Source organism: Acanthopagrus latus, chromosome 2 (genome assembly GCF_904848185.1).
Source record: "Acanthopagrus latus isolate v.2019 chromosome 2, fAcaLat1.1, whole genome shotgun sequence".
NCBI lineage: Eukaryota > Metazoa > Chordata > Actinopteri > Spariformes > Sparidae > Acanthopagrus > Acanthopagrus latus.
The window spans coordinates 31,820,196-31,841,872 of record NC_051040.1 but is presented as its reverse complement, the minus strand read 5'-3'; the positions used below and the strand labels follow the sequence as shown (position 1 = coordinate 31,841,872).

The 21,677-nt window shown below is 44.3% G+C and overlaps 2 long non-coding RNA genes across 2 annotated transcripts; both read left to right on the top strand.

Moving 5' to 3' along the window:
- The first annotated feature begins 732 nt into the window (after nt 1-732).
- On the top strand, nt 733-4,018 carry LOC119005834. Its single transcript, XR_005070592.1, has 3 exons — nt 733-918; nt 3,783-3,821; nt 3,954-4,018. It is a non-coding gene; the product is annotated as an uncharacterized LOC119005834 (long non-coding RNA).
- Nucleotides 4,019-17,049: 13,031 nt separating this feature from the next.
- LOC119005825 lies at nt 17,050-18,678 on the top strand. The gene is made up of 3 exons (XR_005070590.1): nt 17,050-17,943; nt 18,326-18,456; nt 18,535-18,678. It is a non-coding gene; the product is annotated as an uncharacterized LOC119005825 (long non-coding RNA).
- The last annotated feature ends 2,999 nt before the right edge of the window (nt 18,679-21,677 follow it).

Sequence of the window (21,677 nt, the reverse complement as noted above, 5' to 3'; positions counted from 1 at the left end):
TGGTGTGTGTGATTTTGAATGAAACTGTCATTGGTGTTCTCTAAAATTTTGACTACGCCCGATTCCTCACTGCTGTGAGGAGCCGCTGGCCAGAGGTAAGCATTTATTTCATATCTTGCTTGTTCTGTATTCTTAGTAGTTAAACAGCACTAGTAGTACATTGACTTCTTTAATAAGATTAATTGTATGAGCTTTCAAAAAATGTGTACTAAATATGGTGTGTGTGATTTTTGAATGAAACTGTCAGTTGGTGTTTTCTAAAATTTTGTGCCCTACAGGTCTTTGTGGTGGACTCCCCCCCCCCGCCTGAACGAGGATGAGGAGCACCAGAGGGCCCTTCGCCACTCGTACCATCGCGTGACAGCTCGTATGGGTAAGTAACAATTAAAACAAGTAAAAGAAAAGTACTTAAGAATGTCTGTCTGTGATGAACATAGTCATACATGTGTGAATATTGTAATGACTTTCTTTTTCTTTTTTTCATGTTTTTAGGTTTGAGGTACTTCTCTGCGGAGGAGTACTTCCCCCGTACGCGCTTGGATCTGTGGAGCAGAGACGGCATAAGTAGAGTATCTGTGTGATAGAAAAGGTCTAATTTGCTATAATTTCTTGTGTGTCGATATGAAACAGTCGACACGAGCTACCTTTTGAAGTTAAACTGTCTGTAAATGGACTTGTATTGTCATGTCTGCAGGTTCACCTGAGTGACCGTGAGGGGATGGGGATCCTCACCCAGCTGCTGTGGGCCTCCATGGAGCAGTTCCTCGAGACACCACCAGCACCTCCCCCTCCCCCGGTGTCTCCTACTCCTTCACAGCCGCTTAGGAAGGTTTCGCCTAAGCTGGTTGTGAAGGGAGAGGTACGTGCTCCTGTCTCCTGACCCCTTCCAGTGGAAGGTCGTTGGTCAGAGCAAGCAAGGTTAGTAGTTTTTTTTTTTTTTTTTTTTTATTATTAGGGCCCGAGCAGGGAACCCCTGCGAGGACCCTATTGTATTTCAAGGGATTCTTTATTTTTTATTTTTATTTTTTATTTTTTATTTTTTATTTTTTTTTCTTCGGACGAAATGATTGCATTTTTGACTACCTGAACATACCCCAAAACTCACCAAACTTGGAATATAAGTCCCACCCGGCGAAAAATTTTATAATCTATTGTCGTCCTGAATTTCCACCACTAGGTGGCGCTGTTATTAAGCACAGCGCATTTTGGCTAATAACTCCCATATACTTTGTCGCACATTCAAAAACCTTATATCCACGCGTTCAGTGAAGTGGGCTGAGTCTCGTGGTATAGGCCACGCCCATTTCCGCCTACCGTTTTTTTTCGCTACGTCGCAAAATGTCGAAAACCTACTTTTTCGAACTCCTCCCAGGCGAGTTCACCGATTTGCACAAAACTTGGCACACAGCATCTGTGGACCCTCCTGACAAAAAGTTATTAAAAGAATTTTGATAGGCCAAACAATACTCACGTTATTAAATAACAACTTCCTGCAGACTTCCTGCCAAACAGGAAGTGTTGGATATCTCCACAACGGTGTGTCCAAATGACATGGAACTTAAGATTATACTTTGACATGACTTAATGAGTATGTGTCCAAAAGTCTAGGTGATGACCACAAGGTGGCGCTCTTTAAATTCATATAGTTTATATCTCCACATCGCTTGGGCGGATTGACACCAAACTTGGTATAGTCATTGCCACTGCCCCCTTGAGGATATCTGACAAAGGACTTATCAATCGGCCGCTAGGTGGCGCTCTGGTGCCAGTTTAATTTTAGATTTGGCCCTGTGCCCACACCATAACACTTATGGAAATGAAATTCATAGAGCTGGTATAGACTGGCCCCTGCAACTTACACACCAAAAATGACCAGCAGGTGGCGCTATTTTTCACTTGAAGAGTTTTTGGCCCATAACTCACACATAATGTGTCACACATTGATAAACCTTATATCTCCATGTTCCCTGCATCCAGCTGAATTATTTGGTGCAGGCCACGCCCACTTTCGAGCTAACTTTCAGTTCGCAAAATTGCGACAAATGCAAAACCTACTTTTTCGAACTCGTCCCAGGCAATTTAACCGATTTGCACGAAACTTGGCATAGAGCATCTGTGGACCCTCCTGACAAAAAGTTATTAAAAGAATTTTGATAGGCCAAACAATACTTAAGATATTAAATAACAACTTCCTGCAGATTCCCGCCCAAACAGGAAGTGTTAAATATCTCCACAATGGTGTGTCCAAATGACATGAGACCTAAGATAATACTTTGACATGAGTTCCTGAGGACGTTTGCAAAAGTGTAGGCGATGACCACAAGGTGGCGCTCTTTAAATTCAAATAGTTTATATCTCCACATCGGTTTGGCGGATTGACACCAAACTTGGTATACTTATTGCCACTGGCCTCTTGAGCATATCTCACACAATGCTTATCAATCGGCCACTAGGTGGCGCTCTGGTGCCAGTTTAATTTTATATTTGGCCCTGTGCCCACACCATAACACTTGTGGAAATGAAATTCATAGGTTTGGTATAGACTAGCCCCTGCAACTTACACACCAAAAATGACCAGCAGGTGGCGCTATTTTTTATGTAAAAGCGTTTTTGGCCCATAACTCACACATAATGTGTCACACATTGTTAAACCTTATATCTACTTATTCCCTGCATTCAGCTGAATTATTTGTTGTAGGCCACGCCCACTTTTGCGCTAACTTTTTGTTCGCAAAATTGGGACGAATGCAAAACCTACTTTTTCGAACTCCTCCTAGGCAATTTGACCAATTTGCACAAAATTTTGCGTGAAGCATCTATGGACCCTCCCGACAAAAAGTTATTAAAAGAATTTTGACAGTCCATAAAACAGCCAAAATATAAAACAACAAATTCCTGCAAATTGTCTAGAAAGCAGACAATCATGTACATCTTAACAAACTACTTCCTGATTATCATGTAAATGTTGAAAATTGTGTGCAATGGACTGATGAGGCTTTGTGTAAAATTTGGTGCAGATCGGGCAATAGGTGGCGATTTGGTCGCAGTCTAATTACTTTGAATGGAAAGTAAATGGGAAAATCTTAAAATCCTCTTCAAAACTCATTGCCTTTCAACGTCTTGTTGTGCTTCTTGCTTTGAGCTACAGATACTATTCAACATTTTAAAGAGTCAGAAGACCTTGAACTATTGGGCATGTATTCAGTTTCTAACAATCTTTAACAGTTTTCAAATCATCACAGTTTTAGTTTCAAGGATTTTTTAGGCTATCTTGTGATTTTATAATGGGTGTGTGTTGCGTGAGCTAAAGTGCCTGAAATCATCGCTACAGTGTAGAGCAGCTGGAAGAACTGGAGAAAAAATTCGCTTCAGCTACTGGACGATGATACTTTCAGCTTCTTCCCGAAACTATTTCTTTGCATTATGCCTCATGTGGACATTTTCGTCAGCCAGCTCCAGAAGCGGACCATCAACTCAGTCTTTGTCTGGGGAATCATGCAGCAGTACACGCTCTTTTTTCTGTCTTCAGCGTGCATTACTTAATGCCAGCGGGAGCAGGCCACCAAATTATAAAGAAACGGCTTCTTCGAGGCGTTGCGTGCGGAAGCCCTGACGGCAGCATGCCCCGAGGTGCGTGGACTGCGAGGGCCCGACCAACGCTGCTCGCAGCTTTAATTATATAATGTGTCTTTTACATGTGTTTGTGTACATTTTGGTTCACGGGTTCACAGTCATAACTTAAAAAGCACCTATTTAATCAAATATGTGATGTGCTTTCCCAGCCGCAGGTTCCTGGTCCGGCCAGCGTGGCTCAGCAGCAGGTGACTTATTTTTCTTTTTCTTTCTTTTTTTTTTTTTTTTTTTTCACAACAAGTTAACTGGTTAGTATTTAAACTTTGTGTATTTGACCTGACAAATATTCATTTGTCTTTGTGGTGTTTTGTCTTCCACAGGAGAAGGAGTCCTTCCTTCCACTGAACCCACGGTGGTTCAGTAGCACGACCCTTTGTACTATGGAGGAAGTGTCTCCTTCTCAGCTGTCTGACGTGGTGGATGTCCCATCTCTTCCAGCGCGCAAGAAGGTAAATTGTGTGACATCGCTCCTCAGCTGTATTATAAAGTTTCTCCTTGTTCCCTACAGTTACTGGTTCTATGTTTTATTTGACGGTGCAGGTGGCCTCCCCAGCGGCAGCCAGGCGTCATAGGACCACGGAGAGACACCCCCCTCGCCACCAGTCTCCTGTGAACAACGTATGTTACACAACTGACGCACATAGTCAATGTTTACAGTTGAAACAGTGTCTTCATGGAGACATAACTACATTGTCCACTCTGTCTGAATTTTAATATATTTGTTCTCATCTGTCAACAGCAGGTTGGATCCCCTCCAGCCAGGCTGTCATGGATGATGACGGCCCCTCCAGCCCGGTTCCTCGGTCCAGGACCACGGATGGAACACCCCCCTGCACCCAAACTTCAGTGACCAATGTATGTTACTCTCTGACACAAGACACAATCTCACTCAGAACACACAGTGTGTTCACTGAGATGCGTGAAGTTTAACATACTTGTTCTCATGTGTCAGCAGCTGGTTGGATCCCCTCCAGTCAGGTTGTCCTATAGTTTGGGTGATCCGGTGACCCCCTGCTGTTCACCAGTTGCGAAGGTAAAGATTATTCCTATTGAATAAAGTTCATAATGTCGTTAAAGTCTTCATTTATTGTTATTATTTGTTCTCAGGTGGCCAGGATGAAGACCCCTTCACCGGCTGGACCATCTCAGACCATTAAACCTGCGACCTGTCACTCTCCTCGCCCAGTTAAGGTATTTACTCCACAACAGACACACACAGAACGTTTACTGTAAAATGCTGTAACTACATTAAACTGGTTCATTTAACATCTCTGCTACTATCATCTTTCGCTGCAGTTCACAAATGTCAGTGAATAATTGAAATAAATTTGGAAAACTTTTCTTGTATCAACTTGCTGCGTGGTGTTGCCTCATGTCTAGATATTAACTGGTGTTATTACTTACCACAGACCGTCGGGACACCAGTTCCCTCATCGTCCTGCTGGCCCTGGATTATCGATGACGGACTTGCCACCTCTCATTCCCCTTCTAAAGAGGTAATGATATTTACATTTGGGTTTATTGTGGGCTTAATAAAGTGTTAGAGGTTAAGTGTGGTTTACTTTGAACTGAAATGCAAAAGGAAGGGAAGGAAGGAAATGAAGGAGGGAATTAATTACTATTTGTTGTTTTCATGTGTAAATGGTGTGACACACGTACAAGGGATGTATCAGAGTTAAAGGTCCTTTAAAGCCTCCTTCAAACTTTGGTCAAGATGACAAGGGGTGACAAAGGTTTATGATGGTCTCAAAACATTTAAGTTTAAAATATGGAATAATCTGTGTTAGTAATGTGTTCAAGTCAAGTATGATAATACTTAAGGTCGATATAAGCATGATAATCATTTGTGTATATGTAAGATTATCTATATGGTAAATTTGATCAGGAAAATTTGGTGGAAATGATATTGTATAATCAGATAGTTTAAAGCTGCAGTAGGTAAAATGTTTTTAGTCACATTTGCTTAAACTGTCACCCTGCTATAACTGTAGTATATGTAACAGTTAATTACTACCACTAATAATGTTAACTAGGCTTATGATTATGCTAATAAGTAATCCTTTATGATAATGATAATGTATCTTATTTCAGGTGCCGCTTAGTGCTAGTATTAGGGCCAGTCATAGTCAGAGCGACATGAGGTACAGGAAGTTCTCCAGGAACCACCAGTGTACCTGCATGTCCCTGACTTTTCTGGCTTATCTGAACGAGGGCTGTCAGTTTAATACTGCTGTCCTTGATAGAGTGCTGGCAAAGGGAGATTCACTTTATGTAGGTGTAAAACAACAGCTGATCCAGGAAAAAAGATTCCGCAGTGACCATCTCGCTGTGGCAGAACTGCCCAAACAAGTCCTGACTGACACAGATATGTGTAACGTCCACATGCCTGAAATCAGGTGTGGACTAGTGGAAGCCAGGCTTGGTATCTGCCCCTTGCCACACAGTTAGTGTCTGTCAGGTGACGTTAATCTGGCTTTAGTCATAATAAGTCCAGAGTGTATTGCAGTTTTCCGTCACCGCTCAGACAGTTATGGTGTGTTTGATTCACACTCAAGAAGTGTGATGGGCTTACCTCACCCCCACAGAACTGCAATTATGAAGACCTTCTCAAAAATCAGTGACTTGGCTGAACACCTGCACAAACTCTTTGCAAATCACGGCCCTTCTGCCAGTTATGAGTTTGTGCCGGTGTCATTCGAAGCCATTGGTTCAAGAGAATGCCCTCAGGTATCTCTGGCACATAGTGCATCCAGGACAGCTCCTGCACCGCCAGCAGCAGAGCGCGTCCTCAAGACGGCTCCTGCACCGCCAGCAGCAGAGCGCGTCCTCAAGACGGCTCCTGCACCGCCAGCAGCAAAACGTTTCACAAAGTTGCCAAAGCAACAGCGACGAAGAGCGATGCGTCAAGCCAGCAAAAACCAACATGCATTACTGTCTGGTGAAGAAAAAAGGAAAAAAAATCCAATATGAAAGGAAAAAGTACAGCAGCTGTCTAGAATTTAGAAGAAAAAAACCTCCAAGCACAAAGAAGATATGCCCAAGACAGTCTCCATCAGAATCAGCGATTACTGTCCTTCACATGTTACTATGAAAATGTTCAGGATAAGAAGAAGGAAAACTCGTCAGAAGATACAGGGAAGATGCTACTTTCAGAAGACAACGGAAGACTTACATCACAAAGAAATACAAGGAAGATGCCACTTTCCTCACTAGACAAAAGAAACCCTTTAGAGATAGATACCAGTCAGATCCAGTGTTTCGGAGCAGACGAAAATTTGGCATGTCTCAGAGATGCAACACAGATCAAAGCTATAGCCAAAAGAAAAAGCAAGATTTCAATCTTAGATATCACAATGATCCGGAATTTAGACGTCGTTTTAATCAACGTTGTAACCAGCAGAGAGGAACCAAACTGGCCACAAATGCTGCCTTTAGCATATTTTACAAGATGCAGAGAGCTCTTAGAATCCGGAGAAAATACAAACAAATTGTGTCCCACCGTCCCCAGCCACTGATTGATCCGGTGATGGAAGCAGCCATAGCTGCCTTTCGTGAGTCCATTAGACATGGACCCACATACATTTGTACTGTTTGTAACAGAACCATGTTTCCTAATCAGGTCAAAGAATGCAAAAGACAAAAATATGTTTATATACGCAAAAGTTGCCGCAGCATGCTTGACAGGAAACTATGTTCACTTTTGTAACACTGACTGCTCTACCCCTTGCTCTGTGCCAAAAGAGAGACTGCATGAATGGATATGCTACACCTGCGACAACCACCTTAGCAGAGGATACCCCCCCATGGCAGTCGTAAACAATTTGGAGTTGGCACCCATCCCCCCAGAATTGGCTGCACTTAATGTGCTTGAGAGGCAGCTGATAGCAAAAATCCTGCCATTTGCAAAAATTGTTGCTCTGCCAAAAGGCCAACAGAGAGCAGTCCACGGAGCCGTTGTGTGCGTTCCATCAGAGGTGGAAGCGACCGTCAACAGTCTCCCAAGGCCCAGAGCAGAAGCGCAGCTGCTTCAAGTGAAATTGAAAAGGCACATCAAATACAAAGGTTACCAGCACTTTTACAACGTTAATATGAAGAATATGCTAGCTGGCCTTGCGAAATTGAAAGAGACACATTCAGAATATAAAGACGTGTTTATCGATGAGACTGCCACTTTTGACTATCTGCTCGAAGAAGAGGAGCCCATCGAAGAAGAGGCACCCAGACAGGAAGAGGAGCCCAGCATCCCAGAAGAAGATAGGGATGTCGATTTAGAGGAAATTTTTAAAAGCCAAAACGAGCCGGGACAGTTGGAGGCAGATGAGGAAGAGCAGGAGGAGCTGAGACCAGGCCTCTCCCTGGACACTTGCATGCAGCCCCCCGACATTGCACAGGAAATCCTTTCATATGGCGATGGAGTATTTAACGTTGCACCAGCGCAAGGCAACAAACCGGTTGGTTTTTTTCACCATACCCAAGTTAGAGGCCATGGCTTTTCCTGTACAATTTCCGACAGGAGAGAACACGTTAGGTGAAGCTAGAACCGTCTCCCTGTCCCCGAGCCTCTACTTTAATTCTAGGCTTTCTAGTTTGTTACAGAGACTCACCTCGCGACAAATGGTATGTCTATACAAATGTGCAAAGGAAAGTCGAAAACCAAAGACGGCCGTAGGATTAACAATGTCATGCTCCAGGACAAGGATGAGATAGAACAGCTCATCATGAGCCAAGATGCAACCAGGTTCATGCAGCCTCTTAGAGGCACTCCAGCCTATTGGAATAAAACGCTTAAAGATGTGCACGCCATGGTTCGTCAAATTGGAAAACCAACATTTTTTGCCACGTTCTCCGCTGCTGAGATGAGATGGCCTGAGTTCATAGAGGCCATCAAAGCTCAGCAAGGTGAACAAGGGCTGTTTTCAGATTTGGATTGGAAATCAAAATGTGACATTCTGAGAAGTAACCCCATCACAGTAATGGCCATGTTTGAAAAGAGAGTAGAGGCTCTCATGACGAACCTCATCCTCTCTCCTTCACAACCGATTGGTGAAGTAGAAGATTATTTTTATCGCGTTGAGTTCCAAGCCAAGGGAAGCCCGCACATCCACATGCTCATTTGGATAAAAGATTCACCTAAATTTGAAGAGGACCCTGATAGACACGTCATGGAATTTATAGATAGATACATTAGTTGCAAAATGCCCGACCCTGACACAGATCCGGAACTCCACAAAATAGTGTCAGAGGTTCAGGTGCACAGCAGGAAACATTCAAAGTCCTGTAAGAAGGGAAATGTAGCCTGCAGGTTCGGCTTTCCAAAACTACTGATGGATAAAACATTCATCACCAGGCCCCCCACTATTAATTGCCACCAAAAAGAGGATCACGATGATGCAGACTTTGAAGCGCAAGTAGAGGAGCAGAAAAGGGCCCTCGCAGAAATGCAAAAATTGGCTAAACAAACGCTCCAACCAGTTAGAGATCTGCTTATGGATCCAGGCGCTTCGTTCAGCGGTTTGATAGACTTGCTTTGCCAGTGTAACTTAACTTACGAGCAATACTTTGCCGCCGCGCAGCGCCATCCAAATGATTTTTGGGTTAATGCCTACAATCCTGATTTGCTTAGAGCATGGAACGCAAACATGGACATCCAGTACGTCATAGACGACTACAGCTGCATCATGTACATGATGTCATATGTAGCGAAACCGGAGCACGAGATGACGGAATTCCTTAAGAACGTCATCAAGGATGTTAAGACATCTGATGTTAACAAGCGCGACGAAATGAAACAAATTATGCAGGTCTACTCTAAACACAGAGAGGTCAGTGCTCAAGAGGCTGTAGCCCGTACCTGCAGCTTACGCCTCAAGAAGTGCTCCCGATCCGTGGTGTTTATTCAGACCGACGAGGAAGGTCTGAAAATGAGTCACCCTATGAGTAGACTGGCAAGAATGGAACCCGGATCAGTGGATGTATGGATGTCAGGGTTGCCTGAAAAATACGTCAACAGACCTCTCTCTCTCGAGTTTGAATGCATGTACCTGGCCGAGTTCGCGTCAGACTACAGGGTAGTCTACGGCCGGCAAACAGAAAGCCCGAATGCCATTCCATTGTTGAATGATGAAGGAGTTATTCAAAAGAGAACCGTAGGAAAACCAGCAATCATTAGATTTACTCGCTTCTCTGAGGAAAAAACTCCAGAGAAGTTTTATAGAAGATTGCTGAAACTTTATCTCCCACATCGATCCGACGCCGATCTGAGAGATAAAGCGTACCCCACTTATGAAGAGTTTTATAAGTGTAGCGACAAGTGGGGTATGAGAGTAGAGGAAATAGTGGGGCACAACAAAAAACGTTATGAGGGCCAAGGAAAAAACATGGAAGCTGCGTTTCAACAGCTTCAGGTGTGCGGTCCTCTCGTGAATGCTTGGAACTCTTTTGTGCCCGAAGTTGAAGTTGACCGGCTGGAGTGCCTGGCTGACTCAGGCTTCCGTTTTCTACAGTGTTCGACAGTGGTGCTTTGAACTAGTCTGGGGCCACAATCCAGAACCATTTTATTACTTCCTGTCAGGAGGGGCTGGATGTGGCAAATCGCATGTGATTAAGTGCATTCACCACGAGGCAACGAGAATTCTACGTGAGCTCCCGAGATTTTGGGACCACGCAGACATGACCCAACCCGCAGTGCTGCTGACCGCATTCACAGGTACAGCAGCATTTAACATATCAGGCAACACGTTGCACTCCATTCTCAAATTACCAAGGTCCTTGAAGCCACCTTATTAAGGTCTTGGGAATGCACTCGACGAAGTCAGAGCAACACTGGCGAACGCTGAGATTCTCATCATCGATGAGATATCCATGGTCTCTAAAGAGCTATTTGCCTACGTGTATTGGCGATTTCAGCAGATCAGGGGTAATCGGAAGCCATTTGGAGGCATGTCTGTCCTTGCTGTAGGTGACTTTTATCAACTGCCGCCCCTTGGTAAAGCCAAGCCACTGTGTGTGTACGAGGAGACTGAGTTTGATCTCTGGAAGGATAACTTCAAAATGGTCACCCTGACAGAGATCATGCGACAGAAAGACGATCGAGCTTTTGCTGAACTCTTGAACCGTCTCAGGGTGAAGCAAAAGGAAGATTCTTTGTTAAATGAAGACAGGCTCTTGCTTACACAGGCAGTGGCTGATAGTCAGCATTGCCCAGCACTGAGTCTACACATCTACGCCACAAACAAAGAAGTAGACCGTCACAACGCCAACATCGTAACTGCTTCCTACAAGGATGCGATTGGCATTGCAGCTCGTGATTTTCGAAAAGACCCCAGAACTGGCTGCTTGACGTTTGTGTCTGGGGAAATTAAAGGACACAAGTGAGATTTGCCCGACAACATAATGGCTGCTCAAGGAGTAAACGTTATGTTGATCCGAAATTTAGATGCGGAAGACGGCCTTGTGAACGGTACATTTGGAACCATTTCTAACATTGTAATTAGAGAACCGGAAGGCATGAAGATGATTGGACTCCTGCTGGACAATCCTACAGCAGGACAGAGATACCGCAAAAAAATCTTAGGTCCCTCAGATGACTCAGGTTCTCCTCAGATCTTTCGATGTACACTAAGTAACAAGAAGGGGGTTGTTCGCCGGCAGTTCCCCGTGAAATTAGCTTTTGCTTGTACGGCCCACAAAGTTCAAGGAATGACCATGCCGTCTGTGGTTGTGTGTCTGAAGCGTGTTTTTGAACCTGGTATGGCGTACGTCGCGCTCAGCTGCACAACCTCGCTTCAAGGTCTCACCATCCTTGACTTTGATGAGAAAAAAATTTATGCTGACCCCAAGATCAAGACAGCCCTGGAAAGTATGCCTCATGCATCTTTCCAGAGCTGTAGACCATTGTTAACGTTTTTGAAATCTATACAACAAACGCCAAAGGTTTTGACAATTGTCCACCACAACACGCAGGGTCTGCCATGTCACATGGTGGACCTGAAAGCACATCACGAGCTCCAACAAGCAGATGTGCTTTGCCTTACAGAGACACATTTGTCAGGGTCCTCTGTAGCTGAAATCTTTCAATTGGAGGGGTACACCATGTTCACACGTGTCTTACAACAGCTGTGTGAACATGGCCAAAAAAGAGGGAGGTGGAGTTGCGATGTACTGTAGAGACACTGTGCAAGCAGAGCCTCGCAGGTACATGCAACAGGTCACTGATTTGGAGTTTGTTGTCCTTAAAATTGAGGCTCCAGTCAAAGTGCTAATAGCGACTGTGTACAAACCGCCAAGTTTTCAAATGGGAATCTTTCTCCAAAACTTGAAAAACCTCTTGGACTCATTGGACATGTTAAATCACCAGCCCATCATTGTTTGTGGCAATTTTAATGAGGACCTCCTTTCAAAGGGAAAAAAAAGTATCAAAGATTTGTTTCAGTCCAGAGGTTACACTCAATTAGTAGCAAATTCGACAACCGAAAAGAACACACTGATTGACCACATTTATATTTCACATCCTGATAAATGCCTTCAATCAGGTGTTCTCCAAACGTATTACAGTTACCACAGCCTGTCAGACTTGGACAGGCAATCCTGGGTGGAGACATGTTTCTCTGGTGGGGGCGAGCATTTCAGGGCATTGGTCATATGGCTGAGGTTTACTGAAGTTTTGCTTTAAAGAAGCCTCGAGCCCGGCACGTCTCAGAAGATAGTTATTTTGTAAATGCCATGGTGCCAGGTACAATCCTGCTTTCTCTCACCGGCTTGACTTGACTGACATGGAATGTGGGGTGTACTCGTAGGGACTGAGGCAGGCGTAGACGAACCGCTGCTGGTCCAATATTCCTGGTGACGGGGAAAGGACCTACAAACCACGGAGCCAGTTTCTTGGATGACACCTTGAGGTTCAGATCTTTAGCTGATAGCCATACCCTTTGTCCTGGACGGTAGTTAGGAGCCGGACGTCTTTTCCGATCTGCGTTCCTTTTCACCCGATCTCCCTGCCGGATAAGAACCTGTCTGGCGGCTGCCCAGATGCGTTGACAACGTTGAACCATGGCATAGGCTGAGGGTACCGATGCTTCCTTCTCATTGTCTGGGAACAAAGGTGGTTGATAACCAAAAGCACAATGAAAGGGAGAGAGACCAGTAGCCGAAGTAGGTAATGAATTATGTGCATACTCAACCCAGACCAGGTGTTTGCTCCATGTTGAGGGATTCTGGTGTACCACACATCGGAGGCCGATTTCCAACTGTTGGTTGAGGCGTTCAGTCTGGCCATTTGCTTCTGGATGATATCCTGAGGTCAGGCTGGCTGTGGCTCCAATTAGGCTGCAGAATTCTTTCCAGAACTTGGATACAAACTGGGGCCCCCGGTCCGAAACAATGTCTTTCGGGAATCCGTGAACTCGAAAACCTTGAGTCATCATGACTTCAGCCGTTTCTTTGGCTGACGGTAGTTTCGGTAGTGCAATAAAACGTACCATTTTTGAGAATCGATCCACCACTGTAAGGACCGTAGTGTTTCCCTGGGAGACCGGGAGCCCAGTGACAAAGTCCAAAGAAATGTCCAACCAAGGTCTGGATGGAATGGGGAGTGGTTGTAGTAGTCCAGTGCGAGCCTTGGAGGAAGTCATGTTGCGAGCACAGACCGAACAAGCCTCTACGTACTCCCGGACCTCCGATTCCATCGCTGGCCACCAGAATCTCCGGGAGATGACATACGTGGTCCGTTTGACCCCTGGATGGCATGAAAGCAGCGAGGTGTGAGCCCAATGAATCACCTGTGGCCGTAGCTCAGCAGGTACATACAGACGATCGTCGGGGCAGCCACGAGGCAACGGAGCTCCACCATTAGCTTGCTTTACCTCGTTTTCTATAGGCCAAGTCACCGCTCCTACCACACAGTTCAGTGGCAGGATAGGTTCGGTTTGCTTGGTCTGAGGCTCGGGATCAAAGAGTCTGGACAGCACGTTGGGTTTTACGTTTCTGGATCCCGGCCTGTAAGACGAGGTAAAAGAGAAACGGTTAAAGAACAGCGCCCACCTGGCCTGGCGAGAGTTTAATCTCTTGGCCTTTCGAATAAATTCTAAATTTTTGTGATCGGTCCAGACAATGAAAGGTTGATCGGCACCCTCTAACCAATGTCGCCATTCCTCCAACGCTAGTTTTACAGCCAACAGTTCTCGGTTGCCAACGTCGTAGTTCCGTTCTGCTGAGGATAGTCGTCGGGACAGGAATGCGCACATGTGCATCTTACCGTCTTTGTCAGATCTCTGGGACAGTACTGCTCCTACTCCCTCATTAGATGCATCTACCTCCACCACGAATTGTCTCTGGGGGTCCGGTAAGGTGAGGATGGGAGCTGTGGTGAAGCGGTGCTTGAGTTCCCGAAACGCCTTTTCAGCCTCAGGGCTCCAGATGAACGGGACCTGGGTGGAGGTAAGAGCATGGAGAGGAGCAGCTATTGCGCTGAAACCTCTGACAAACCGCCTGTAAGAGTTAGCAAAACCAAGGAATTGCTGAACCTTTTTGCGGCTGTCTGGAGTGGGCCATTCGGCTACAGCGCTAACTTTAGCTGGATCCATCTGAACTCTTCCAGGGGCTACAATGAAGCCCAGGAACGAGACAGTCTCGGCATGAAAGACACTTTTCTCAGCTTTAACATACAGTTTGTGTTCAAGTAGTCTGTCAAGAACTTGGGCTACATGGTCTTGATGCGTGGCGAGGTCAGGTGAATAAATCAGAATGTCGTCCAAGTATACGTAGACGAACTGGTCCAGGAAGTCTCTGAGAACGTCGTTTATCATGGCCTGAAAAACAGCAGGTGCGTTAGTGAGTCCAAATGGCATAACACAATATTCATAGTGTCCGCTGGGAGTGTTGAAGCCGGTCTTCCACTCGTCTCCTTCTCGGATTCTAACCAGGTGATAGGCATTGCGAAGATCTAGTTTGGTGAACACCTTTGCCTGTTGCAGCTGGTCGAAGACAGAGGTCATCAGTGGAAGTGGGTATCGATTTTTAATGGTCATTCCGTTCAGCGGGCTATAGTCAATGCACGGGCGGAGTGAACCATCTTTCTTACCCACAAAGAAAAAACCGGCTCCCGCTGGTGATGATGATGGACGAATTAATCCAGCTTTCAGGGAAGCGGAGATGTAGTCATTCATAGCTTTCTTCTCGGGTCCGGAGATGGAATAAAGTCGCCCCTTGGGAATCGTAGAGCCAGGAATCAGGTCAATGGCGCAGTCGTAAGGACGATGAGGAGGGAGAGACACAGCTTTGGCTTTATTAAAAACCTCTTTGAGATGGTGGTAGCAGCTCGGGACTGAGGTCAGCTCTGGGTATTCTGGGTCTGAGACAGGGTTAGTGGAGAACAGGTTTATCTCTGCGACCGGTTCAGTAAAACAGTGTTCGGTGCATTCCTCCCCCCATTCTCTGATCTGGCCATTCTTCCAGTCGATGTGGGGATTGTGATGAAAAAGCCAAGGTTGCCCCAGAATCAGAGAGTGGGAGGTGGAGGTGAATAAATGAAATTGGATCTTCTCATGATGATTTCCAATAGACAGTTTAACTGGGCTGCTTATGTGAGAAATAACAAAAATGTCCGCTCCGTTAAGAGAACGTGCACGAATGGGTCTGGCTAGGGGTTCACAGTCAATGTGCAATTTCTTGGCTAAGTCCCAGTCCATTAAAATTTCATCTGCTCCTGAATCAATCAGCACATCCATGTCAATATGTGAATTAAGCTTAACTTGCGTGAGCACACGAACAGCAGTTTTAGCGACCTGGTTAGAACTCACCCCCGGGGTCCATTTGGCTGGGCATGAGCTGACGAGGTGACCGGTTTCTCCGCAATAAAAGCACCTTCCCTCCTGGCTTCTCTTCTGCCGTTCCTCCTGGGACAATCAAGCTCTTCCTAGCTGCATGGGTTCTTCGTCGGAGCGGATGTGGGGTTTTTCTGGAGACGCTCGGTGCGGAGTCGGCCATCTTGATTCCCGTGGAGCCGTATGTTGATCTCGACCGCTCCGTCTCTCTTCGCGGTATCTTCGGAGTTGTGTTTGTCGGTTATCCGTGCGAATTGCGAGGGCGGATGAGTGCATTCAGACTTGTGGGCAAGTCTAACGGAACCAGCAGATCTTGAATCTCTGCCGACAAACCTTTCAAAAAGATATCGTAGAGAGCAGCATTGTTCCATCCACTCTCGGCAGCCAGCGTGCGAAAATGAATGGCATAATCACAAACTGAGTCTTTTCCTTGTCTCAGGGTGCTGAGTTCCTGGGCCTTCTCTCTGCTGGAACACACGGGGTCGAAAGTCCTTGTTAGCGCTGTCTGGAAACCTGCAATGGTCTCGCATACGGTGGAATTTCGGCTCCATTCGGCCGAAGCCCAAGCTTTGGCCCGCCCTGTCAGGTGGGAGATCATGAATGCCACCTTGGCACGTTCGGTAATGAAGGCTTGTGGCATAAGCTCGAAGTGAATCGAACAGTCAATTAAAAAGGTTCGGCAAAGTCCCGGCTCACCGGCGTACTGAGTTGGAGGTGCCAGCTTACAAGAGGCTGGAGAAGGTGGAGTCGGAGTTGCAGGGCTTTGGCGACAGAGTTGTCCCAGTAGCTCTTGGATCTGGGAGGAGAGTTGCCCCATGTTGGCAGCCATGGCGGTCTGGAACTCCTCCTGGCGGTTTAAACAAGCTTCCTGGGTCCTCAGCACCTCCGAGAGTCGCTCTGCCTCAGACTCAGATGCAGTATAGGCAGAAGTAATGTCAAGTTTTATTGATCTGTTTTTGCAGCTCTCCAGAATGAATGAAAACCAAAAGGCTATGAAAATCTGAGGGACAAACAAGACAAACAACATGGAACACAGAGTAACAAAAAACGCTCCCGCAGGAGGAAAACCTACTCTAATCTGGGAATCAATCTTAAGTATAAAAATTACAAAATAAATCTCTCCGCAGAGGAAGCACAAGGGCTATGAAAAATAACTACTCTATCTTATGAAAATTTTAAACACAAAATCGCTCACAAGGAGGAGAAACAAAAGGCTATGAAATCTCAAAATTCAAACACAAAACTTAACCAGAAAAATACAACTTAAATTCACTCTTCTCGAGAGGACAAAATGCAGATAAATAAAACAAGAACAATACTTAACAAGGCAAGGATCAGGACTGTGGTTCAAGGCTTTGGTACACGACGTGGAAGACGAAATACTTTGGCGACGCAGACAGGGGAAGACAAAGACTTTATACACATGGGGGAGGGGAACACAGGTGGAAACAATCAGGAATTAGGGATGACGTCAGACCAGGGACACAAGAGGAAGGGCAAGTGACCTGAAACGAGAGGAGAGTTACTTTCAAAATAAAACATGAAATTCACGAGACAGATCCCAAGACAAGACAACCTCACCGTGGTGTGACACAGCCCAGTTTATTGTATTTTGACTGAGTAATGACTTATCTCCAGCTGTTATGTCCAAGACCTGTTGTGCCACGTTTTTACAGTGTACCAGGAGCTGTGGTCCTCTCCGGGTGAGTATAGCATCCGAGTGTTTCTGATTTCAGGTTGTGATTGATCTCCCTGGTTAGTTAGGGAGTGTGCCAGCTGGGCAGAGCAATCTGTCCTTCCATCGGTGTACTATTTGTTATTTTGCCTTTTTTATTTTCGAGGCAATCCTGGGTGGAGACATGTTTCTCTGGTGGGGGCGAGCATTTCAGGGCATTGGTCATATGGCTGAGGTTTACTGAAGTTTTGCATTAAAGAAGCCTCGAGCCCGGCACGTCTTAGAAGATAGTTAGGTTTAGTTTGGAGTTAGGCAGGTACCAGGGGGCTTGCTTGGATAATCATTTGCACTCGGAGATTTGCTCAGTAGTGATTGATGTCATTTATTTCACTATTTAGTCTTGTTTAGTCTTTTAGTGTGTTTAGTCTCATGTAATTGTTTTTCATATGTATGTTGTTGCAGTGGCATGTCTTGGCTGGAAATAGTTTAATCTTATAATGTTAATGTGTGTGTATGTATGTATTAGTTTATTTTAGAATGGGGTCAGCAACTTTTTTCATGTTCTTATTATCTCTTGAGATGATGAGAACGACCGAGCCAGTGTGTTAAATGTTTTGTAATTAATAATTTTGTAAATGCCATGGTGCCAGGTACCATCCTGCTTTCTCTCACCGGCTTGACTTGACTGACATGGAATGTGGGGTGTACTCGTAGGGACCGAAGCAGGCGTAGATGAACCGCTGCTGGTCCAATATTCCTGGTGACGGGGAAAGGACCTACGAACCGCGGAGCCAGTTTCTTGGATGACGCCTTGAGGTTCAGATCTTTAGCCGATAGCCATACCCTTGGTCCTGGACGGTAGTTAGGAGCCGGACGTCTTTTCCGAAACATTTTTAATATATTTATCATGTATTTATTGACATTGTTTGTAAAATCTTACCTCATGTTGTTCTCATCTATTTAGATGAGAATGGCATGTGTAAGATATAATGTAAGCTGCAATGTAATAGCTAAGCTCATGTAAGAATTACATTAGCTAAGCTTATGTAAGTTATCATGTAATTATGTAATTTAAGGAAGTATGTTTAATGAATCATGTATTTTTTAAAATTATTTTGTATCATGTAATTGTATTTTTTTTTATTGTTTTTTTTTGTTTGTTTTGTTTTTTTCTGCTGGGTTGTCGTCACTACATTAGCTATGCTAATCTTAGCTAACTACATTAGCTACGCTAATCTTAGCTAATGTAGTGTAGGAGTGTCAGGGAGGAAGCTGAATGTCCAGCTGAGATGCAGACCAAGCTGCATGTCAAACCAGGTGCATAACAGAGTAAGTATGTCTCTTTTTTTCAAGTGATTCACTTGCATTGAGTGATTTAACTCAATGATGATGTCATTGTCTTTCTAGGATGACCCAGTGAGAAGGACCCTCTCTCCAGCAAAGACAACAACCCAGAAGAAAATAAGGGAAGTAATATTTCATTAAATTCTCAGCTTTCACTTCAACTGTTTCCATCAGTCTTTTGAACCTGTAACTAATTTATGTCTTTTAAATCTGGCAAAATGTATACAGACTACAAGAAGAAGACCTCCAGAGGACTGCAGCAACAATAAGGGAAGTAATGTTTCCTTTAATTCTCAACTTTCACTTCAACTGTTTCCATCAGTCTTTTGAACCTGTAACTAACTTGTCTTTTAAATCTGGCAAAATTTATGCAGATTACAGGAAGACCTCCAGAGGACTGCAGCAACAATAAGGGAAGTAATGTTTCCTTTAATTCTCAACTTTCACTTCAAATGCTTCCATCAGTCTTTGAAATCTGTAACTAATTGATGTCTTTCAAATCTGGCAACATTTATACAGACTACTGGAAGAAGACCTCAGAGGACTGCAGCAACAATAAGGGAAGTAATATTTCATTGAATTCTCAACTTTCACTTAAAATGTTTACATCAGTCTTTCGAACCTGTAACTAATTAATGTCCTTTAAATCTAACAAAAGTGATCCAGGAAGAAGACCTCCAGAGGACTGCAGCAAAAATAAGGGCAGTAATACTGTTTTCTCTTCAAATGTTTACGCGATGATTTTGAACTAATTCGTATCTCACTCTCCACTGAAGAGACAACAACTCTCAGACTCAGGATGAAGACCTCCAGGAAGAAGGTCTCCTGTGCTTGTTTTTTGGAGAGAAATAAATATCATCTCTGTTACAAGATGTCGGTGTATGTCGGTGAATTATTAATTATTTGCAAGTTTAGTTTTAGTTTGTGACAATGAAAAGATGAAGACGCTGAGAATGAATGGTAGGTGGTGAAATGAACACATTGTAGCATTGCATTGTAGTATCATAGCATTGACAATCCTCATTTCCCATTGACAGTGAATGGGGCTGAGTGAAGAAAATGAAACTTTGTTTTTCAAACATCGATATCTCTGGCATACTTTAACCTGGACACACCATTCGAAGTTTAAAATGTAGATGCAAGTCCAAATTATCAATGTGGGATTCAACTTTTGCTTTAGCTTTCATAGTTTTTTCATCACGGGGCAAAGCGCACAGCCCACAGGAATTGTCTAGTTCTCATTTACTAAGGAGGCGAAGTGTGTACACTCCAGAGCAGCAGGGGGCGGTACTGAGCTGGATGCTAACCGCCAGTAAACAAGAAGAAGACCTACGACCACTCCAGTCAGAGCAGGAGAGCGCAAACAGTCGGCTACGTTCAGAATGAGTAGCAGACGAGTGAGTGAAGTCTCTGGGTTAGACTTCCTCCAGTCAGTGTGAAAAGCACATACCTGTCAGTGTACAACAGAAGCCATTCTTCCACTTCTGAAATAACATAATGTTACACAATGCTCTGCAGGTAGCCAGAGGATACTGTAGGTTTGGTGTATAAATGTAGCATAATAAAATGAAATTAGGTTGATCATTTTTTGCTAAATAAAATCATTTACATATAAATATTATATATAAATATTAAGTAGTATATTGTAAGTAGGCTATTATCTGTATTTGGGGACTTTATCCATCTACACCGTTCTTGGTGATTAGTAATACTGACTCAAGTGACTCGCACAACCCAGATCAGTTTAGTGAGAGACTCATAACGACTCAAATCCTCAAAATGAACTATATTTACCAGCTCTACTCCAGGGCTACTGAAAGTTTCCTGTGTGTGACTGCCCATTACATTACAGTAGTGACAGTGAATAACTATTTGTTCTTAGCATTTGTTAAAGATAACTTTCCTTGCCAAACAAATGGAAAGCATGTTGGAACTAGCAATATCACCTCTCTTGCAGTGCCAGAATCTTACCTACTTTTAACCTTAGACTGTCACAATGATGTAGCAAATGTCAGACTGCCTCATTGTTTCAGTTTTAACCTGACTATACAAGACATGATTTTCCTAATGATCAGCGTATACCGAACCGAAAACCATGATCACAGAACCGTGATATGAACCGAACCATGGATTTTGTGAACCGTTCCACCCCTAATAGGAACTCATTGAGACTGACACCTAGCCACTGAAGAAGCTTACAGTTGATCTCAAGGGCTAATTAAAGGCTAAATCAAAGAAGTGAGTTTTAAGTTTAGATTTGAAGGCGTCAACAGAGCCAGATTGTCTGATGTCAGCTGGGAGGTTATTCCAGAGGAAAGGAGCCCGATAGGAAAAAGCCTTGCAGCCAGCTGACTTCTTCTTAATCCTGGGAACCATCAGGAGCCCTGAATTTTGAGACCGTAATGCCTGAGTTGGTATATATGGTGTAAAGAGATCTGACATGTACGAGGGGGCAATGCTGTGTTCAGTTTTGTATGTCATCAGCAGCACCTTAAAGTCTGATCTTAGAAGTAGTGGGAGACAGTGCAGTGATGCTAGGATTGGTGTAATATGATCAAATTTTCTTGTACGTGTTAAGACTCTGGCAGCAGCATTCTGAACCATCTGAAGACTCTTAGTGCTCTCACGTGGAAGACCTGAAAATAAGGCATTACAGTAATCCAGCCTAGACAAAACAAAGGCGTGAATCAGGATCTCTGCGTCTGCGGTGGACAGGAAGGACCTAATTTTAGCTATATTGCGCAGATAGTAGAAGGTGATCTTTGTAATTTCTTTGATGTGCTGATCAAAAGAGAATGTAGAATCAAAAGTAACACCTAGATTCTTGACGGTTGAACTTGGAGAAATAACGCAGTTGTCGAGAGTTATGGTCACCTGATCAACATGGTGTCTCTGTCTGGTGGGAGCAACGACCAGCATCTCATTTTTTTCCGAATTTAGGAGCAGGAAGTCTTCTGACATCCACGTCTTCACTGCATATAGGCAGGTCTCTATTTTCGTGATTTGAGATTTGTCATCAGCTTTTAAGGGCACATACAGCTGAGTGTTGTCCACATAGCAGTGGCAATGTATTCCATAGCTCTGAATAATTTCACTGAGAGGTGAAATATATAAAGAGAAGAGTAAAGGGCCCAGAACAGAGCCCTGGGGAACTCCATACTTCACAGAGGTAAAAACTGATGAAGTACCATTGTAAGAAACACATT